The following is a 22,727-nucleotide window of genomic DNA, read 5'->3' as shown; positions in this document are numbered from 1 at the left end:
CCTCCCATTCTCTCTCATCCCTCCATTGCTAGAGCCTGGAACGTCTAAGCAAACCCAAAAATCCAGCCATATCCCAAGATCATTTCACCCAATCCAACCCTCCAAACTCCATCTCAACCTTTGAATGTCATTCATTGGAGCTCTAGAACATAGTAGTGGAAGTAGGAGATCAAGATCCTAGGTGGGTGCTCTCTAGAGCTAGATTTCATCCTCTCCCCTAGATTTCTTTCTTTCATTTGCTTGAGGACTTGAAGGACCCACCAATCCATGGTGGAGATCCTCCATGATCCCCTTGATGTGACCTTTGACCCATCTTCTTGCATGCATGAGGCATGGAGGGTCCATTCTCCATGGACCCCACCATGATGGGTTTTTCTTTAATCCATGCCTTTAAGGGTCATCTAGACCCCTCATTTGCATGGTGGGGATGGCATCCCCACCTCAGATTTTTATTTTATTATGATGGGCCCATGCATGCATGGGACCCATCTTGATTCATGTATTGATGCATGTATTAGGGGGGCCCATAGTGGCGGGCCCCCTCCATCTCACCGTTCTCTCTCTCTCTCTCTCCCTTTCTTTTTTGTTGTTGATGATGATATGTGTGTGTGGCCCACCATGATGTATTATATCCATGCCGTCCATGTGTTGGGCCCACCTTGCTGGACTGTCCAGCAGCAGGTGCGCTTGCCGATCCGTCTGGACAGGCCCAGATGAAGAGAAAACATAAATATCAACTTGATGTATAACTTGTGGGTCCCACACGTGTGGACCCACCTCGATGCATGTGTTGGACCACATCGTCCAGACCCTGGACGGTGGGTCCCTCGCAGCCATGCTGTTGCTTTGACGTCAACAAGTTCTGGGTCTGGTTATGAGGTATGTGCTATATCCCATACTATCCGTCCATTTTTCCTGGGGTGGGACCCACCCCACATGTGTTGCACGTGTGGGGGTGGGACCCACAAGATGTATGTATTCTATATCCGCGTCGTCCATCTGCCAGGGACGGTGGGCCCCTTTGATGCATGTATTTTATATCTTGCAGTCCATCAGGTTGGATGTGTGGCCCACCTCGAGATATGTATTGTTATCCAGGCCGTCCGTCCGGACCCTTGGTCCCATGTGGGACTCCATGATGTATGTGTTTTTCCCATGCCGTCCAGTCCAGCCACGTGGGATGTGGACCACACCTTGATGTTGTGGTCTATCCACATCGTCCATCCAAGTAGTGGGGCCCAGACACGATGTACAGCGCTGTCCAGTCCACTGGAAGTGGGCCCACCATGTCGTATGTGTTTTGCCTAAACCGTCCACATGGGATGTGGGACCACCATGATCTATGTTGTATATTCACATTGCCCAAGGCAGCGGCCCACCCTGATGAATGCATTGTATATCCAGGCTGCCCATCCGTTTTTCCTGGGTTATGGGCTGCCCCATTATGCCCATTTTGTGGTGCAACATGCCCACTTTAATGTATGTATTGTGGCCCTTACACTCGGCCCAGCTATTTTTTTAGGCCATATGGGCTGTTTCATAAGGCCCGATGTGATGTATATGTGGCCCATGTGTGAGGCCTAATGTAATGTATATAAGGCCCATATGATGAGGCCCGATGTGATGTATATGTGACCTATGTGTGAAGCCCAATGTGATGTATATAAGGCCCATATGATGAGGTCCAATGTGATGTATATGTGGCCCATGTGTGAGGCCTAATGTGATGTATATGAGGCCCATATGTTGAGGCCCATTGTGATATGTTTATGGCCTTTGATGAGGCCCGATGTGATGTATGAGAGGCCCATATAATGAGGCCTGGTATGATGTACATGAGGCCAATACGATAAGACCCGATGTGATGATATATGGCCCATATGATGAGGCCCATTATGATGTATGAGAGGCTCATTTGGTGAGGCCTGATGTGATGTATACGAGGCCTTTGTGTGAGTCCTAATGGGATGTATATTAGGCCCTTATGTGAGGCCATGGGCCCACTATATGTTTGACTCTATGTGGGCCACTCCTTGGGAGCAATGTTGGTTAAATGTCTACATTGATGGGCAATGATGGTTAAATGTCCACATTATGACCTTCCCCTAGGCCTTTGTTAGGCCCATTCTCATTCTTCTCCAAATGGGTTAACCCTAATCATTGGGCCCCATTAATGTTTGCATGACCCATCTATTCATATTGGGCTAACCCATTGGTTGCTTGTAGGATTATTTCTTTTAATCTTGGAGTCCATCTAGGACTTATTTGGGCCCCCTAGGGCATTTAGCGGGCTATATAATAGTATGGTGAAGGAAGCCCATTCCGGATCCTTAGGATATAGGTAGGCCACCTAGCCCCAACCTTGATATGAGGAGAGCTGTGCACATCCTCGCCGTAGACAGAGGAATCCGTGCTATCAGATTTGGTATATACACAGTTAAGGACTGACCCTCATGTTATGGATCTACTGTCCATCTATAGACCCCGCCTTGCATATAGGCTAATTATCGATGCCGATTATGAGTATGTGATACATAGCATCATGATACATGCCCATACACATCATCTGCATGCTTGTTATGAGATGTGGTTGACCATTACATATGCCATTGGGTAGGTTGTTTATGGGACTCCCTGATATGCAAAGTTGTCCCACATGAGCGCATGGTATGCGCAGAATTGATACATGATTGGATTGCTTGACTTATGCATCTTACATTATGTGGTTATGATTACTGTACGCCCTAACGATATCAGGGTTATAGCCTCCATAGGCATATCGTGGATGGCAGGATTAGACACCGAAAATACTGTTACTAGCATCGGGGCGCCATAGATATCCCTGGGTGAAAATCTCTAAATCCGATGGTACCAGAGGATGACTCCAATATCTAGACCAAGTGGATATATAAGCGCCAAGTGCTGAATACTAGGAGGCCGTGCTTCCCACTATATTGTGGTCGGTTGGGAGGGGGTCTGGCCTTTCCCTCCTGAGGGAGTAAGTAATGTTAGGTTGAGTCTGACCTAGCTTAAGGAATGGGTCTGCTATCAATATGTCGGGCCCGATATTGGTAGGCGGATAGTGAAGTCTCTTCCACTTACCCAGTTATGCGCTTAGATTGGGGCAGCAAGCTGGCGTAGAGTGTACTAGACCCTAGTGATATACATATATATTTCGAGATGAGCTGTACTATTATATGGTTGCTGAGGAGGACTGGTTTGCTTGAGTTACATCTCACATATGACATTGGCCATGTAGGCCTTGCATCGCATAACCTTGGTATGGCCGACAGCATTCATGCCTTGCAATGCATAGCCTTGGTATGGCCGACAACATTTATGCCTTGCATCACATAACCTTTGTATGACTAATAACATTCATGGACTTGCTACCATATTCTGCATTACTCTGATATTGCATACTTGACACATATATTCTGCACACACTTACACCACCCTCTAAGCTTTTTATAAGCTTATTCATGATAGATGCGTGTAGGTGACGCCAGGACATAGTCAAGCTGAGGCAGGAGCGTGCGGCAGAGTGTCTGGAGTTCTTGGATATCTGAAGTCTTTGGATACCTACCTTGTATTTCATTTATGTATTGTACTTAAAGCTTTTGATTATAGTGGATATGTGGTGAGGATGTTCTTGTTATTGTTTGTAGGTTATGCTTATGGTTATGCTTCTTATAAAAGGAAAAAAAGTTTATGATTTAAATCCTTCTTATAGGGTCCCAGGAACGAAATCCAGTGTATGGGTGTTGCGAGCCGAGAATGGGGTGCTATGGAGGCTATCGGCGCCGGATTCAGCGATCGAAAATTTCATGAGCTCGGTTTCTGAGTTTGGGGTGTGACAAATTGATCAAGAATGGCCAAAATAGTCAAACAATGTTTCTGGCCAAAATCGAACGAAGTTCAATCGATCGACAATCTATTGATTAAAGGTGACATTTTTATCTATTTTATATCCGTTAGAACTTAACTTGTTTATAAAGGGCATTCAGACCTTAGGCAAAATTATGGTTTTTTGGTGAAAATAGAGCATATGTGATTCCCCACTCTTAATCCCTCTTCTAGACCCTATACCAAAGAGGTCATGCCAATCTTCTTGTGATTAATCAATCTAATAAGCATTCCAAGCTCCATTTGAAGATGCGGATGAACTCTCCCATTTTTAGAGGTTAGACATTATGCGTATAGGTATATCCTTGTCTAAATCTTTTAGAATACCCATCTAGGTGAATTCCTATTAGAAAACAACTATCTAATTAGTTGTAAGTGATTCAACCATCCTCCCATTGCCTTGTTCATCTCATTGGAGCATTAAATGTAAGGTGATTGATCGTAGGAGCTAAAACATCTGTATCAACAATCGTGGAAGCAATTGAAAAGCCAATTGAAGCATGGGAGAGCATCGATCAAGCATCTTAATTAAGGCGCAACAACAAGGCTCAATCTGACAAGTAGGGTTATCAATTTAGAGTCCATATACTATTTTGTTGTGTAGGGTTGCGTATAAAATTTATGACCCAAACTCGAATAGGTTCTTGTGTAGGATCGAATTCACCGGACAAAGGTGCATACATGTTAGTCTATATGGGAGCCTTTAGTGGAAGTAAATGTAGATCATTAGATTAGAATCGCTGGTGATTATTAATTAGCCAATAGAAAATCAATTTAGTCTTCATGGGAGCCATCGACATGGGTGGAAACATTTTCCTCCAAAACATAAGAGTACGTATAGGTTTTTATGTAGGACAGTCACCGATATGGGTGTGTACATGTTCCTCCAACATGGGAGTGTACATGTGTCAAGTGCTTGTATAAGCCTCCGGTAGGAGTATATGCTTGTAAATCTTAGATGTGAACCTGATTTAAAATCTCCAAGATAGTGAAATTCAGTACACTTTAGGAGAGTGCGTCCATCGGCAATGGAGTAGGTAAGTAGCTAAACCACTATACATCATTGTGTTTACGATTGATTTGTGTTTGCAATTCTATTCATGTTTATGTGTTTTCTTATTTAAATTATATGAATGCTTGAATTGGATTATATGTTAGGCATTTGATTATTGACACACGCACACATAAGATATCTATCTCGCACATAGAATTGAACCTTTATGCCTTAATTGTTCATAATTGGTAAATTAGTTAATTAGACAAAGAATTTTTAAGTGATCATATTCACTCCCTCAGGACTTAGCCGTAATTTTGAGCTCCACTAAGTTTCTACGTGCTATGGTAGAGAATTCATGCAATTTCAATTGGTATCAGAGCAGGCTTCTCTTCAAGGACTTAACCGTCTAGACTAAGATCAGTCAGATGCTTTAGAATCATGTCTAACAATAGAGGGTGTTGTGACATAAAGAATACTCAATGAGACCATATAGGTAAATCTTTAAGTATGGGTCAACCTGAAAAGGCCAAGTTATATGTCCTCGGGGGGGGGGGGGGGGGGGTGAATATGATTATGCCAAATTAAAAACTTTAACAGTGGAATTTAAATGAATAAAGGAAAGATAGTACTTTAAACAAATCACAATATGGAAATGTAAAGCAACCTCAAAATTTTTGTCTTGAGAGGTTGATACATATATTGTTCTAAGGACAACCTTGTACCATAAAAATTAAGGGTTTATGGTAGGACAACCTTACTAGAACAGTTTAAGTATCAATATCTCAAACTGAAGAGGAAAAAAAGTAAATAGGAAGAATGGAAGTCTAAACTATTACAATATTCCCCACAATGCTTGAAATGGAAATATTACAATATTCACATCCACACATACATCCCACAAACTTGAATGATAAAAGATAAAAAATAATTCACACATCCACAAAACACAAAGAGTTATAGTGGTTCGCCTGTGTGTTCACCAACTGTTAAACAACAGCCATACAGCTTGCTACTCCACTCCTAATATCCTTACACAGGGGATATTAGCGTTCACTATGAAAATAGGTTTCTCAGGTTCACCTAAAACCCTCACAATTATGTCTTTCAAATGGGCTTACACAATTAAAAAATCCCACACTTTGAGTTTTCTGGCTCTCCTCAGATAACCAACACAATGAGATTTTTTTTACTTAATCTCAAAAGAAACCAAAAAAATATAAGATTTACACAAATGTAAAATACTTGGATTTCTCCTTTTGTAGCAGCCCGGAAGAACCAAATTGGAGTAGAAGTTCGAATATAGAAGTTCAATGTCCAATACTCACTTAAGAAATGGCTCTAAGTTCTAATTAATTTTAAATTAAATCAAGTTGGGCTAGTCTATTTGATTTTGATTCCAAGAAGTAGAATATTACAATTCCTCTTTCAAATCAGATTGAAATGCAGAAACAAAATCAAATATAAAAAGCTAATAAAAGATAATTTTAAATATGCACAATGTAGCTTAAAAAGAACACGAACTTATCTCTAAAAGTGATGCCTTGATTTTACTTGAATTTGATGTAAAACTTTGAAAATCGTGCTCTATTTTTGGTTGCAGAAATCGCATCTACGATTGGTCCTATGGACACTACGACTAGTCATAGGACCAACAACATTTTGAAATTTTGAGCACGATCAGATAAAACCGTTCCACGACTAGTCGTAAGCCTTACACGACTGGTCGTGAGTCCTCCATAACTGGTCGTGACAAGCCCATGACTGGTCGTGAGGAGCTAGAATTCTTTGCTATAGCTTGAGTCGTAGCTGAAGGATTGGTTGTGAACGAGTAGGCACTGTTCACACGTTCAGTCGAGCAGACTCCAGGGCTAGTCGTAACTCAACCAAAAAATTCTGAAAATTTACAACAACTTAGGACTGGTCTTGAAATTTCTTGGATTGGTCGAGTCAGTTCTAGGACTAGTCGAACAGAGTTCAGGACTAGTCTTAGAACAGGCTAAACACTTATAAAATGATTCAATTGACTTATGTATACAAAATGACCTACTCTAAGGTCAATCTAAGGTCATTCATACCTTAAATGTGAAGTATGGACATTGAGTCTTCATTTCTTCAGATGATGATTGACCTTTGAAGATTATGAAACTTGAGATCTCTATACTTGATGTAGCGTGAATATAAGATCTTCTAAAGCTTGGATTTGAATTATACTTCATCTTGTACTTTATTTGTACTTTAGTCTTGAGTTGTACTTGAGTCTTGAACGAGAACTTGTCTTTTGATGTAGCTCTTGTAGCTCTTGAAATACTCTGAACTTTGAAGCTTACAGGAGTGGACAATGTACTTGACCTTACATGTCTTGAAGTAAAGCTTCATTCTCAACTTGAAGCATTGTGATGCAGTGCCTTGAACATATAAATATTCTCATGCTACACAAGACAGAGAAAGTGTTTTTGGCACCACAAAATTTGAGAAAATAAAGGAGCAATCAACCATAGCACTTACAATCTCCCCCTTTGTCAAATTTGTGATAAAACACACTTAACAATAATATGACCAATATGCACACAAGAATCATGCACCAGTTACAACCTGGTTAAAGAATCATGCACCAGTTATCATCAACTAGCACATATCATCATGGACTAGGTAGAATCATCAACTAGCACATTTCATCATGGACTAGGTAGAATCATCAACTAGCACATATCATCATGGACTAGGCAAAACACCTTCTTACTTACTCCCCCTGAGTGACACATATATAACCATAAAAATAATGCTACTATCCATATTCATAAGCAATCAATCTAAAACTTGAAATATTTCTCCCCCTTTTTGTCACAATATGATAAAGGAAGAAAATAAGAAATGGAAGAGGATAATAAACAAGAGAGTAATAAAGGAATTAACTAGGCAAGATATGAAAAATAAATAAGCAAATTCAAAGTTCACATATTATGTACCAGAAAAAACCAAAGTCAACCAAAGTCAGTCTCACAAACTGAAAGAAAAAAAAGTTGTATAAGAGTTATTATAGACCATAGGATAAAAACACCTAATCAGATCCTAAAGAAGAAGCAGGTATGGTAGGATCAAGTTGATGAAGGCCCTTGTTTAAGCGCCTAAGATACTTGCGCATATATTTAAATTATAAATCATGGACAACATTCATGTTCTCTACCTTCTCCTCAAGTGCATGTAGACGAGCATCAAAATCAGATGACACATAGTCAAGATCATTTGTAGAGTCTGATTCAAGTTCATCAAAAATGTCATCCATATTGATATCATTAGGAGGAAGATCGCCACCTTCTTTTACATTCCTTGCTTCAGCTCCACCACCAGCTACATCCACTTAGCCAGGAGCTAATTCCAATTTCATCTTGTCAATATTTGAATTGTTAAAAATCACGTGATGAATAGGAGCCTCTCCAACAGGCATAACAACTAGCATGTGAGTAGCTAACATAGTCATAAGATGTGCAAATGGAATATCACTGTGTCCTGGATGGAGACGAAACTGTATGATGGAATGACATATTAAAGAAGGCAGACAAACTTTAGTACTAGAGATGACAGAATGCAAAACACGAACCATAAAGGAAGTTAGTTCTGTTTTGTTACCAGAACGCGGATACAGATTTGAAATAAAGATTCTGTGGAGAACCTTATATTTGGGTAACAAGTACTTTGAGGGGAGCGCATTCCCCTTATGAGTCCATTGCACATCCATATTGCATAGTACTTTAGTGAGCATGCGTTTTTCTGATTCTGAGGCTTTCTCAACTAGAGTATGAATAGGAATACCCTTGTCATTAATAGGTATGTCCATTAGACCTGAAATCAAATGACGGTCTATTTCAAAAGGACTTTCTCTAGCTGTTATTGAAAATGTTAAATTCTCAATCAAAAATTCAGAAATACACGCAAACATAGCCTGCACAATAGATTGGTATGCTGGCCCACCCTAATGTAGGATGTTAGCCCAGCCTACAGCTTGGAAGAGTGGAAGGAGACCAAAAGGAGCAATGTGTTCAAGATCAATAGGTCATTCAACAATGACATTACGCTTGTTCAACAATGACATTACGCAATCGCAAATCCCGCACAAATGGGGGATCATCTTCGGGAGACCGAAGATGGTGCCGAGTGATAGGAGTAGATCTAGAAGAAGATGTACTACGGAAAGTTTTCTTTTTCCCTCTAGCATCCATTAGCAGTTAAGAGTACAAAGAATCAAGAGATCATAAAGGATGTAGAGTGGGGTTTAGCTAGAACAGATTTTTCAAAAGAAAACCCCAAAACCTCAATGAATCACAAAATAAATTACTCCAAGAGTGAATATGAAATAATATTGACTAGAATCCACAAGAAAAACATAAATGATGCACTAACCTTGAAGATTTAGGAAGGTGGGTACGACTGGTCGGGCGTCAGCTCGTTGGAGAGAAAAGTTGAAATGAAGGAGTTTTTCCCAAATTTTAAAAGGTCCAGCGCGCTACACGACTGGTCGTGGGTCGTCCTCAACCGGTCGTGCCATGACTGGTCGAGTACGCCCTCGACTGGTCGTGTACCGACTAAAATATGCATTTTTCATATAATTATGAAATTTAAATAAATAAATTAACAATTATATATTCTATAATACAGAAATGCATGATTAATCAATTTTAATTGAACATTCCAAGATCAAATTTCAATTTATTAAACCTGCTTTTGTCGAGTGGCTTAGTGAAAATGTTAACAAGTTGAGTCTCGGTCAGAATGTAATCCAAAGAGATAGTCTTTTCTTCTACTAATTCACAAATGTAGTGATATCTAATGTCAATGTGCTTGGTTCGTGAATGCTGGATTAGATTTTTAGATATATTTATCGCACTGGAATTATCACAATATAAAATCATTGAATCCTGTGCAATTCCCTAATTGCTTAACATTCTATTCATCCATACAAGCTGAGTACATGCATTTCCAGCTGCTATGTATTCAGCCTCAGTAGTTGAGAGCGATACAAAGCTTTGCTTCTTGCTAAACCAAGAAACTAAACAATTTTTGATATAGAAACAACCACCACTGGTTGATTTCCTATCATCAATATTTTCAGCCCAATCAGCATCAGTGTACCTTGCCAATTGAACACTAGTATCAGATGGATACCAGGGACCCAAATTAGCTGAACTTGAGACATATCGCATAATCTGCTTAATAGTAGTTAGATGGGACTCTTTAGGGTCAGATTGATATTTAGCATAAATACCAATACTAAAAGCAATATTAGGTCTACTTGCAGTTAGATAAAGTAAACTACCGATCATATTGCGATATAATTTAGGATCCACATTTTTACCTATAGAGTCCTTTGAGAGTCTTAAAGTTGTACTCATAGGAGTATCAAAATTTTTTCCATTCTCAAATCTGAATTTTTTAATTAAGTTCAGAGCATATTTGGTTTGAGAAATAAAAATAGCATCAGGTTGTTGTTTTACTTGCAACCCTAGAAAATAATTCAATTCCCCAACCATGCTCATTTCAAACTTAGATTTCATTAAATCTGCAAACTCAACAGTCATGTTAGTACAGGTAGATTCATAAATAATATCATCAACATAAATTTGCACTATTAAGATATGATCGTTATGTTTCTTAACAAAAAGAGTCTTATCAACACTTCCCATTTGAAAATTATGACTTAGTAGAAATTTAGTCAAATTTTCGTACCATGCCCTGGGAGCTTGTTTCAAATCGTAGAGAGCCTTTTTAAGGCGATAGACATGATCAGTGTTCTTAGGGTTTTCAAAACCTGTTGGTTGTTCAACATAAACTTCTTCATGCAGATCGTCATTTAAGAAGGCACTCTTTACATCCATTTGATAAATTTTAAATTTTCTAAAGCAAGCAATGGATATGAATAGTCTGATTGATTCAAGACGAGCTACTGGGGCAAAGGTTTCATCTTAATCAATTCCTTCAATTTGAGTGTACCCTTGAACAACCAGTTTAGCCTTGTTTTGAATTATATTACCAAGTTCATCAGACTTATTTTTAAAAATCTACTTAGTTCCAATAATATGTTTATCTTTCGGTCTAGGAATAAGACACCAAACATCATTTCTTACAAATTGGTTAAGCTCTTCTTACATCTCTACTATCCAATTTTCGTCAATAAGAGCTTCTTTTACATTTGCTGGTTCAATCTGGGATGTAAAGCACATGTAATTACATATGTTTTCTAGTTTTCTACAAGTGCGCACACCAGTGAGAGGGTTTCCAAGAATTTGAGTGGTTTAATGATCTTTAACAGTCCTCAGTTTTGAATTGTTTTGACTTGATGAAGTATCTGGTTTGTCAAATAAAAGAACATCATTATCTGAACTTAGGGCAGGTGTATTCAAGTGATCGTCAATGACCACATTGATGGACTCTTGAATCACACCGGTCCTCTTGTTCAATACTCGATATGCTCGACTGTTTAAAGAATATCCTAAAAAGATACCTTCATCACTTTTAGTGTTGAACTTACCCAGATTTTCATGGCCATGTAAAATATAGCACTTGCTGCCAAAAACTCGAAAGTAGTTGACAGTAGGCTTCTTATCGAACGACATTTCATAAGCCATTTTATTATTAGATTTACTTGTATAAACCCGGTTGATTATATAGCAGGCAGTATTTACGGTTTCAGCCCAAAGATTTTTAGATAACTTCATACTATTCAACATTACATTAGCCATTTCTTAAAGCACTCTATTTTTTCTTTCAACAATTCCATTTTGTTGTGGTGTTTTGGGTGTAGAAAATTCATGTGATATTCCCTGATCGCAATAGAATTTCTCAAAACTGCTATTCTCGAATTCTAATGCATGATCACTGCGGATCTTATAGACTTGAGAACCTTTTTCTATTTGGAGTCGTTTGAGAACTCTTTTCACTTCATCAAGGGTTTTTGATTTATCTCTTAAGAAGGCTACCTAGGTGAATCTGGTATAGTCATCCACGATTACTAGTATATAGTTTTTGCCACCTTGACTCTTCGTCTTGGTTGGTCCTATAAGATCCATATGGAGAAGCTCGAGCGGTTTGGATGTGGCATTGGAGTTCACCTTTTTATGAGTACTCTTAGTTTGCTTGCCTATCTGGCATTCGCCACATACTTTGTCTACTTTCTATAATTTAGGTAGACCTCTTATCAGTTCTCTTTTCTCAATCTATATAAATTACGGTAGTGTACATGTCCAAGGCGTTTATGCCATAATTCAGTTTCATCGGTATGGACCATGTAATACGATTGATTAGATGAGCTAGTATTACTTACGATGTAGCAGTTTTCAGAAGTTCTATGACCAGTTAATATTACTGAATCATTTTTGTTTAAAATTTCACACCCTAGGTTAGAAAATTTAACACTATGATTTTTATCGCATATTTGAGAAATGATTAATAAGTTATGTTTTAAATCTTCTACATATAAAACATTCTCAAATAAGGGGAAGTTGGAAGTTGAACCATACCTTGGCCAATAATCCTGCAGTTGCTACCATCACCGAATGTGACTGAACCATCAGCCATGTCTTTAAGATCGGTGTACAAACCTTTATCACCAGTCATATTCCTTGAGCATCCATTGTCTAATTACCACTTTGAATGACTTGTAGCTTTGAAAGCCATGTGGGAAACCAAGCAAGTAACCTTAGGAACCCATTTTATAACTGTTTTGGGTTTAGGAGTATAGTTAGTCTTGTAGTTGTTGTAAAAATGACCCACTGAGTTAGATTTTAAGAGCTCCTTAAGTAAATCAACTATTTTCTTAGCTAAAGGGTTTCGGTTATGGTTTTTATAGTTAATATGGTTACTTTTAGGTTTAAAAGATTGAAACATTTTGGTATTTTTAGAAAAACTTTTGATTAGAACTTTTCTCTTTTGAGTTTGAGGACTCTCCTTTTACAAACTTAGGAGAAGTATTCTTCTATTTAGGAGGAATATTTCTATCATAGCCCAAACCTGATCGGTCGCCATATTTTCTTGATCCAGATAAAAGTTTTTCTAACTTTAGATCACCTTGGGCATACCTCCATGTATCCTTTAAACTTAAAAGTGAAGAAACTTCAAGTTTAAGTTTTTCATTTTCAGATTTTAGATTTTCAATTTGGAAAGTTTTGAATTCTAAATCGTATTTGCATTTTTTAAAACAATCTGAAACATGAGATTTTTTTAAAATAAGAGAATCAAAATTTTCTTTGAACTTTGAACACATTTCTTTTTGAAGTTTTAATTTAACAACAATGTTACAACTTTCCTTGTATAGGGTATTGTTAGCGTCTTGAAGATCTTCTTCATTTTTATGATCATTATTCAGATTTTTTCACTGGTTAAATCATCGTTATCTGAAAAAGTGAATTTGGCTAGAGTCATAAGGGCTTTGACTTCATTGCTCGACTCGGTTTCAGAATCTTCTGATTCAGAAGAGGCTTCAATGCCAGAAGACTCATCCCAAGTAGCCAACATTCCTTTCTTTTTAGGTTTGTCCTTTTTAGGACACTTGTTTGCTAAATGCCCATATTCTTGGCAATTGTAACATTGACTGTCTTTTAACGATTTCCAAGTTTTAGATTTGGATCTTTTCTTATCATTTGCTTTTTGAAAATCAACCCTCTTTTTACTTTTAAAAATTTTGTAAAACTTTTTCGCTAGAAGGGCCATATCATCTTCTGAGTTTTCTAAATCAGAATTGCTATTATTTTCTTGAAAAATATTTTTAGAAGATTTAAGGGCAATAAACTTACCTTTAGGAGCTTTAAAATTTAACTCCTAGGTTTGTAAAGAGCCAATTAGTTCTTCTACCCTCATATTGTCCGTATCACGAAGTTCCTGGATCGCGGTCACCTTTGAGTTGAACCGTTTAGGTAGTGAGCGTAGTATCTTTGCACACACTTTACTTTCTGAACTTTTATCACCAAGACCCCACATAATGTTCACAATGTCATTCAATATTGTTGAGAAGTCCATGAACATTTCATTTTCTTCCATATGTATGTCCTCAAATTTGGTTGTGAGGATTTGGACTTTAGATTTCTTAACAATTGATGTTCCCTCGTGTGTCATTTATAAAATATCCCAAGCTTACTTTGCAATATCACAGGATATAATTCTTTTGAATTCATCTGGTGATAGTGCGCAAGTGATTGCATTTAGTGCCTTTGCATTGGCACTACTCTCACTTTTCTGAAGAGTGGTCCAAGAAAAATAAGGTGAGATTTTCATAAATTTAGATCTATCAGTACCAGTTACTTCAATGGTAGGAGGGGTCCATTCAGTCACTATGGCTTGCCACACGCTCTCATCTATGAATTTAAGAAAAATCCTCATCTTGGCTTTCCAATAGGCATAATTGGAGCCATTAAATGGTGGAGGCCTAGTGACTGAAAGGCTATCAAAATTTGATATCTTATAAATAGCTTAGATCGATTAGGTCAGGAAATAAATCTAATAATGTAATAATTAGAATGAGCTATTAGGCTCTAATACCACTTGAAAAGGCCAAGCTATATGTCATGGGGGGGGGGGGGGGGGTGAATAGGACTATGCCAAATTAAAACTTTAACAGCGGAATTTAAATGAATAAAGGAAAGATAACACTTTAAACAAATCACAATACAGAAATGTAAAACAACCTCAAAATTCTAGTATTGAGAGGTTGATACAAATGTTATTATAAGGACAACCTTGCACCATAAAAACTATGGGTTTATGGCAGGACAACCTTACTAGAATGGTTTAACTATCAATATCTCAAACTAAAGAGGAATAAAAGTAGATAGCAAGAATGGAAGTCTAAACTATTACAACATTCCCCACAATGCTTGAAATGGAAATATTACAATATTCACATCCACACATACATCCCATAAACTCACACATCCACGAAACACAAAGAGTTATAGTGGTTTGCCTGTGTGTTCACCAACTATTAAACAACAGCCACACAACTTGCTACTCCACTCCTAATATCCTCACACAGGAGATATTAGCGTTCACTATGAAAATAGGTTTCTCAGGTTCACCTAAAACCCTCACAATTGTGTCTTTCAAATGGGCTTACACAATTAAAAAACCCCACACTCTGAGTTTTCTGGCTCTCCTCAGATAACCAACACAATGAGATTTTTTTGGCTTAATCTCAAATGAAACCAAAAACATATAAGATTTACACAAATGTAAAATACTTGGATTTCTCCTTTTGTAGCAGCCCGGAAGAACCAAATCGGAGTAGAAGTTCAAATATAGAAGTTCAATGTCCAATACTCACTTAAGAAATAGTTCTAAGTTCTAATTGATTTTAAATTAAATCAAGTTGGGCTAGCTCTGTTTAATTTTGATTTTAAGAAGTGGAATATCACAATTCCTCTTTCAAATCAAATTGGAATGCAGAAATAAAATCAAATGTAAAAAGCTAACAAAAGAGAATTTTAAATATGCACAATGTAGCTTAAAAAGAACGCAAACTTATCTCTCAGAGTGATGCCTTTATTTTAATTGAATTTGATGTAAAACTCTAAAAATCGTGCTTTATTTATAGTTACAGAAATCGTATCATCGACTGGTCTTGTGGACACTACGAATGGTCGTGGAATTAACAACATTTTGAAATTTTGAGTGCAATCAAATAAAACCATTCCGCGACTGGTTATAGGCCTTGCACGACTGGTCGTGAGTCCTCCACGACTGGTCATGACAAGCTCACGACTGGTTGTGAGGAACCAGAATTCTTTGTTATAGTTTAAGTCGTAGCTGTAGGACTGGTCGTGAATGAGTCGGTACTGTTCACATGACCGGTCGAGCAGACTCTACGACTAGTCGTAGCTCAACCAAAAAATTCTGAAAATTTGCAACAACTTAGGACTGATCTTGAAATTTCTTGGACTGGTCGGGCCAATTCTAGGCTAGTCGAATAGAGTCCAGGACTAGTCTAAGAACAGACCAAACACTTATAAAATGATTCAATTGACTTATGTATACAAAATGACCTACCCTAAGGTCAATCTAAGGTCATTCATACCTTAAATGTGAAGTATGGACATTGAGTCTTCATTTCTTCAGATAATGATTGACCTTTGAAGATTATGAAACTTGAGATCTCTATACTTGACGTAGCTTGAATATAAAATCTTTTAAAGCTTGGATTTGAATTATACTTCATCTTGTACTTTATTTGTACTTAGTCTTGAGTTGTACTTGAGTCTTGAACAAGAACTTATCTTTTGATGTAGCTCTTGTAGCTTTTGAAATACTTTGAACTTTGAAGCTTACAGGAGTGGACAATGTACTTGACCTTGCATGTCTTGAAGTAGAGCTTCATTCTCAACTTGAAGCATTGTGATGTAGTGCCTTGAACGTATAAATATTCTCATGCTACACAAGACATAGAAAGTGTTTTTGGCACCACAAAATTTGGCAAAACAAAGGAGTAATCAACCATAGCACTTACACAACCTTTTGGGGATAATAGAGAATTTGAACTTAAAAGGAAAACTATTGCCAACCTCTACCCCTCTGGTAATACAAAAGGGATCGTTTGCTCCCGGAAGTAGATCGAGATCTTTTACTATGTGTCATGCTTGTGGAGATGTTGGGCACCTACAATTTGAATCTTTGATCTCAAAATGGGCTTAATCTACCTCAGTCACAAACCAAATTAGATAAATATATCATAACTGATAAATCGACATACTAATGGAAAAGTCATCTTAGAGGATCATCGAAAAAAAAGAAATTTCTAACCCCTTCTAGAATGATCGATCGTATGAGGGAGTTGTTAAAACAGATTGCCCGACTTAATGAAAAATGAAGAAAATGTTAATTGAGGGCAATGACAATCAGGTTAGGACACACATAGTTAAATCACCTATCAATCATAAATCTCCAATTAGGAATGCACCTAAGGGAGATGAGTCTAGGATAAACATTCTCCCTCCCCAAAACATTTTGGGTTCTAGGAAAGTCACGCCCATGTGGGTGATGAAAAAGGATAGGTGATCCTTAGAGGTCTATGTGAGCTTATCGATAAATCTGATGATTTGAACCTCACTATGTGAGCATATAGGTAAATCTAACTATTTGTGCCTCTTTGTGAACTTTATATGTAAATTCAAGGATTTTAGCCTAATTTTCTTCTTGATAGTTTAAGCTTTAAAGTTTCTTAATTTTGATATCATATGTTATTGCTAAACTATCATTTATTATGTTGCTTGATAGACATCTCTTAAATGACCATATTTGCATGCTCCGTATTTTCATGTTTGTATGCACCCTACATTCTCTAGTTGGGGATAATATAGAATTCGAACTTAACAGGAAAACTATTGCCATAACCTCTACCCCTCTAGTAATCTAAAATGGCTTGTCTGCTTCAGGAAGTAGATTGGGAGCTTTTCTTGTGTCTCATGCTAGTGGAGATGTTGGGAACCGACAATTTGAATACTTAATCTCAAAAGGGGCTCAATCCACCTTAGTCACAAACCACATGATAAATATATCATAACTGATAAATCGACACATTAATGGAGAAGCCTTCCTAGAGGATCGCTAAAAAAAGAAGAAGAAGTTTTTGACACATTCTAAAATGATCGAACATATGAGGGAGTTGTTAAAACAGATTTCCTGACTTAATGAAAAAATAAAGAAAATGTTAATTGAGGGCAATGACAATTGGGGTAGGAGACATATATTTAAATTACCTATCGAACTTAGATCTCCAACTGGGAATGCACCTAAGGGAGGTGAGTCTAGAATAGACATTCCCCCTCTCCAAAACATTTTGGGTCCTACGAAAGTCACACCCATGCGGGTGGTGGAAAAGGATAGGTGATCCTTATAGGTCTATGTGAGCTTATAGGTAAATATGATGATTTGAACATCACTATGTGAGCATATAGGTAAATATGAGGATTTGAGCTTCTCTTTGTGAGCTTTATATGTAAATTTGAGGATTTTAGCCTCATTCTCTTTTTGATAATTTAAGCTTTAAAGTTACTTAGTGTTGATATTATATGTTATTGCTAAACTATCATTTGTAATGTTGCTTGATAGGCATATATCTTAAATGACCAGATATGCATGCTCCATATTTTTTGTGTTTATATGCACCATACATTTCCTAGTTAATATGTGCTTATATAAAGCTTTTTATTTTATGTGCTTATTGGTATATATATTCATGCACTGTCTCCTTATCATTTATTGACGAAAAGGGAGAGAAAGATCAAGTACCATTATAATGCCTTGAATTTTAGGGCCGGAGAAGGAACTCGGCTCCCGAATTCCCAGGTGCCACGTATGCCCTAATGGGCCTCAGATGTAATTACATGTAGAGTATCCTTTGGGCAATGGAGAATTAAGCAAGCCATAAAGTATTAGTAAATCATAAAGCAGTATCAGGTATCACTAACCATATAAAACATCCAAAATATAAATCCAATAAATATCCAAAATAGGGAACTAGTCCCATCTATACACATGTCCCAAAATGACTAGGGCCCTGGCCCAATCCCCGCGATTGCCAAACTCAGTCTAAAAAGATCCACCAAAAGTTTGGTAGTACGCTCGCTCCTCCTCATCATCTATGTCGGCATCCTCCAGCGTATCCAGCTCCATCAACCCTTTATCTATAATGGGTTCTGGTTGGTGTTTTAAAACACTGTCCCAGAGTGGGAGTGAGTAGCTAACTCAGTGGTACCATTAACTATAAGTTACACAAGTTATCATGTACAAGAGTAAATTTAGTAAAAGCATACATTCACAGAATCCTAGATACTTTGGTTAATGCAAATGCATGATTTAATAATATGATGCATGCCTCTCACCACAACACTCCCTCTTGCGACACCATCTAACGTTCGCGAACCAACACTCCCACAAGCGACCACGATTGCTAAATCATAAAAGTAACTGATGTATGCAATGCACATGTTAGCCGAGTTGATTAGTTAAGTACATTCATCCAGCAGTTTGGGGAAATCGAGATACCCTAACGGATCGTTGCCCTAATCCGATCTCGAGGCTTTAATGGCTGTGGCCGGATGACTCTTGCGATCCTTGGCCCTTGTGGGTTCATCATTCCCATAGCTTTTAAGGTCATATAAAAACATTTAGGACATTAGGGTCCTACTCGCAGTCACTACGGGTAGGTCGTCACCCCAGCATAGGCTGACAACTTGGGCATAATGTCCCATACCACTATCCTCGGCTCACGAGTCTTTAGTGCTCACTGGTCACTACGTGGAGGCTTGTCACCCTAACCCAGGCAGACAACTCAGGCATAGTGTGCCATACCACCATCCCCAGCTCATGAGTCTTGTGGGCTACAAATTTTGGTTATTAGTGGGCACAAAGGTTACATGGTGCCTTAAGTTCCAGTAGGCATGTACAAACATGCTTAACATATAAGGATGACCAACCAGTGAACTAATCTGCCCCCACGAGATAAACCACAAACTGTACTACCTGAGAACAATGTCTTATGTAGTCCAACTACGGCCGACAACTCACGGTTTGGCTAGTCTGGCCAAACTTGCCCGTGGGCTGACCCAACAGAAAGGTTGCCCAAAAGATTCCAATTGGCTGGCTGATCCGTAAAAGGGCATGTGCGTAGGTGTATAACATACATTCAGCAATTTCAGGGATACTTCCAGTAATAAATTAGCATATTTCAGAATTTCAACAATATGGACAACAATACACTCGATTCCCACAAATCAACTGTATGCGACAAAGTCTAACTTACAAAATCAGCAACATTAGGAAATCAGGTTCAACATATTTCAGCAATTCAGCAAAGTGGACAACCATACACCTAACTTACACCTTTCAATTACATGTTCCAACATCTTACTTACAAAATCAACAACATTGGGGAAGTCAAGTTCAACAAAATTCAACAATTCAACAAGTAGACAACAAAACACCCAATTTACATCTTTCAATCACATGTGATGAAATTCAACGTACAAAATCAGCAACATTGGGGAATTGCACATGCAATTCCCTAAATTGACCAATAATTCAATAATCTACATATCAGGGAATCCTTGGGACCTAAATCCCTCTCCCAATTTTAGGGAAATTCTACGCATAGGTCCTAAACCAAACAATATATAAAATTCAGCAATGTGCACACACATTCTTCACACAAAATCACTACGATTTATGATAGGCACAATAATCAGCCACCTAGAGGTAATGGTCCGCACCTATTGTAGACTGGAAGCTCTTACGGTCGCTCTAGCGGCGTCGGGTCCGCAAACTTGATGTGCCGGGACCCTACGTCACATGAACTCCATGTTAAAGTGCATGCATGTGACCCTAGCTTAAGAAAAATGGGGGAGAGCTCGAATTTGTTACCTTAGATCAGCCACACCTTGCTTCTACGTCGGTAGGGCCGTGGTTTTCGGTGAATGGAGGTAGGAGTGTGGAAATTCCACTTTCCTACCTCCCTTCCCTCTCACAACTTCCTTTATCTCTCACTCTCTCCCCTCTCTCCTCTCTCTCCCTTTGTTGGAAATTGCTGTGGGAATGAGGAAGAGAGGGGGGTTAAAGGGTTTTATACCATAAATTTTAAATCAGTTGGCACTGAGTTATATAAATTCCATCAAATGGCCCTGTAGGACCCACTTCTGACTATTGGGGCTGCCCTGATGGCCCCTTGGCCCATCTAATTTATGGGATAGGTGCCCCATAGCCCGATGAAGGGCTGTGCAAAGTTTGACGGCAAACAGACAAGGGGTTTTATCGCAAGGGTCCGATTTGCGATCAACAGTTACCGTTTCTCGATAGGGGGTCAGATTTGGCGGATGAGTGCAAAAAAATATCTTCACCCTATGGTGTAAATTTGGGTGAAATCCAAAGGCTGAAATGTCCTAATTTATTACCCTAGGTGGTGGGGCCATTTGTTTTAAAATTCAGATTTTTGGCCAATACTTGGGGAGTTATATTTCACAAGTGCCGACTGGACGACGCAAATCATCTATTTAAAGGTGCCTTTGAGCCCTTCATTCGCGGTGGACCACAAGCCCAGTGGGATGGACATTATTCTATAATTTCATAACTAGTGGCCCACTAACGAGTGGTCTAGAGCTTATTCGGGTAATCGGGGCATTTCTGGAGTAAATTGGGTAGGGAGATTTCTTGGGTGTAGTTGTTGAGGTATGGATTGACTAAGTTCACAGTATGGTCTATTCGAAATAAGTGAAAATAGTGATTCGGTCATGATCACTCTAAACCGTCAGTTTTAGGCTAAAAGAGTAATTGGGTTGATTTTGTTTATGAATTAAGGTCTAACCCATATTTGGCTCGGGTTTGGGTAGATCTCTAATTTAGTTACGGTTGTTTGATTAGTCGGTGGTAGGTCGGTTAGATTTGGGCCTTTTGTGACAAATCATGGGGCTGAACTAGATGTTTAAGTGATCGGTTGGATTCATTGGTCTTTTACGGTTGATCAATCCTATTTGTATGGTTCTTTATCGGTACCAGCTACGTATAAGCTCACCTCAAGCGTTAAGGGTCAGTAAGTGATGACGTGGCTAGTTAAAAGAAAGTTTTAAGGATTTTTGGCAATAAATAATAGCAAAAATTCGGGGTGTTACAATCTACCCCCTTTAAAAACAATTTCATCCTCAAAATTGCCTAATGTAAATAAGTAAATATATTTTAATTCTGTACGCCCAAGTTTCATTGATTTCACATTCATGTGCATGGTAAGGTGCACACTATCTATGTTAATCTAGCTTATTTTAGTCTACCCCCTTAAAACTTTTTTTTCACCCGGATGATTTACTATAATTTATTTATTTATTTTTTGTAAGATTTGGATTCATGATGATAGTTCCCTTCTCTCTAGAGTAAAAATATATGCTTTTAATGTTCGACCCACACGGAGAGATGGTTGTAGTGGGCTTGAACTTGATACGTTGATCATCTACCCGGCTAGGGTAGAAGGTTTATTATATCCCTTCTTAGTCCTGGTGGATGTCTTCTGCTCGATCAAAGCAATGAGTCCTTTAGTAGTCATCCAGGATTGAGAATTGAGTCAAGCCGCGAATGCTTCATAGGTGTATAGTTCAGTAATTCCGCAGTCTGATCAACCTAAATGTTTAGGGAATATCCATCATTGAAAAGTTCAAATCTTCTATTTATAAGGTTGTCCTTTGGGTCTTGGTCTAAGATAGTTCTCATTTTAATTTATGTCCAAATTTGGGGTTGATAAATCTCTCAATATGCCTATGGTCAAAGATCATCCAAAAAGGGCTTCTAATGGCATAAAATTTTATATGTATATTTTCATTTCAATCTTATAGTTAGTGGGTTATGAGCAAACTGCACTTTGGTTTCGTTAATTTTAAGATGGAAGGAATGATCGAAAGTTTTAAAGTATTCTGGAGGTTTGGAGTGCTAATAATGCTAATAAGGACGTAGAAAAGGAAAGATGAAAAATATAGTCTTCCAAATGTTATTTGAACCTTAAGTCCAGAAGAGAATAAGAAAACTCTATATATTTTACTGTATTCCGCCTCTAATATGAGCTTCAGATTACTAAACTATGAAATTCAATCCTACTCAAGGGTCCTAACTTAATTGCACTAGAACAACTTAAATAATATATATATATATATATATATATATATATATATATATATATATATATATATATATTGTAACGACCTTGGAATTTTTGTGCTTATCTTTCCTTAAGTAGTTGTTTTGGGGTAATTAGCGCTTTACTCGATTGCTTGTGAAATTCGCATCAATCACTTTAAATTGTATCTGCATGGCT

The sequence above is a fragment of the Magnolia sinica genome, chromosome 3, assembly GCF_029962835.1.
Source record: "Magnolia sinica isolate HGM2019 chromosome 3, MsV1, whole genome shotgun sequence".
Lineage (NCBI taxonomy): Eukaryota > Viridiplantae > Streptophyta > Magnoliopsida > Magnoliales > Magnoliaceae > Magnolia > Magnolia sinica.
This window is presented reverse-complemented; position numbering follows the sequence as displayed.